Here is a 1,645-nt window from a genome sequence, read left to right as displayed (position 1 = left end):
AACAGCATGGACCAACAACATCAACCACATATGCAGCGAACGCATGTGCAACGTAGACATATGCAGCGAACGCATGTGCAACGTAGACATATGCAGCGAACGCATATGCAACATACACATATGCAACATCTACATATACACGCAACAAAGACCAACGACATAGACCAACGACACATAGCAACGACACATCTGCACATATGACTTCTTTTTATTTTTGATACAAATGGAACCCCATACACAGCTCTTTCTTCTCATGTCTTCATCTTGATAGAGCAGTTACTGCTGTGTAGAAATGATTGTCTAAATGTTGGAGTTTGGTGGAACATCAGTGTCTGATTCTATGCTTGGTTTGCTGATTGATCAGATTGAGAGAAATAATTGATCTCAGGGGAGATTTCTTCTGATCAGCAGCAGAAAGGTTATTTACCCATTATTTCTAAATGAAGAGAAAAATATTTTTTAGGAATGATCCTTGAATACCACCTTTAAAGGCTTTTGAAGTCGATTAACTGATTGACAAACATGAAGGGAAATCTTTTACATTAAACTGCAGCAGGATGATTTAGTACTCAGCGTAGCCTCAGAAACGTAGAGCTTCCTTTTTGATGAAGGTTCCTCCCTGGAGCTTCATTTAAAACAGAAACTGCAGGACGACTGATTCACTGAAACAGAGGAACTCATAAAACCTGTTTTAAAGTCGTTCCACTGGCTGCCATCAGATTTAATCTCATTTCTAAAATATCAGCCTTAACCTTCAGAGCTTTACATGAACAGCCTCTTTCCTGTCTTGCTGACTGGATTCAACCATCCTGTAGTCTGAGCTCATCTAATCAGAACCTTCTATTGGTTTCCTGGACCCGCTTCAGGACCTGAGAAAACCCATCTATCCAAGATGCTACATCCAGACTTTAAAAGCCCTGCTTCTATTTCTATGGAGTTTGGACTCTGTGGAAACCTTTATGAAGCTGCTTTTATTCTGACTTTTATTTATTGTTTTCTGTTTCCTGTCTCGTACATTGTCGTGTATTTTATTAGATTAGTTCTCTAGTGAATCACTTTATGACATCTCTCTAAGAAAAGGTACCCCAGAAATAAACTTCTACTTTACCTACATCCCTATAAACAAAGAACAGCAGTGGAATTAACTATAAATCCAGTTCATCTGATGAGACCAACTTTCATTTTATTCCAGGATGTTCTGATCAATCTGAATAAAGCTGTCACAATTATATTTCTGATTGATTGATTATTTTTGTTCAAGCTCCTGCAGTAGTTTGTCTTCCAGGTCTGATTATAACGTAGAAATCTTCTTCTAGTAGCTCAGTGAGGCTCTGGTTCTACAGAATCAGGTGACGTTTTCAATAAATGGGATTTATCTCTGCTCGGTGCATTTGTCTCCAGCAGATGGCGCCGTGAGAACATCATAACTCAACGTTTCGTTTTTTTGTCCGTCATAAAATCCTTCACAAGGAAATAATTACTCCAACACTTAATGTGTTTTAGTTTCAGATCACATGTGGACCTTAAAGAACATTTATAAGAAGAAAATAAACACCTTAAGACATAATTGATGTCTGGACTTTGGGGAGTCCTTTCCAGAACCTTCATGTTTCTGGTTTTACCTGTTCTAAAACTGGTTCTGCTT

This window comes from Cyprinodon variegatus, unplaced genomic scaffold (assembly GCF_000732505.1).
Source record: "Cyprinodon variegatus isolate N-32 unplaced genomic scaffold, C_variegatus-1.0 Scaffold197, whole genome shotgun sequence".
Lineage (NCBI taxonomy): Eukaryota > Metazoa > Chordata > Actinopteri > Cyprinodontiformes > Cyprinodontidae > Cyprinodon > Cyprinodon variegatus.
Note: the sequence above shows the minus strand (reverse complement) of the source record.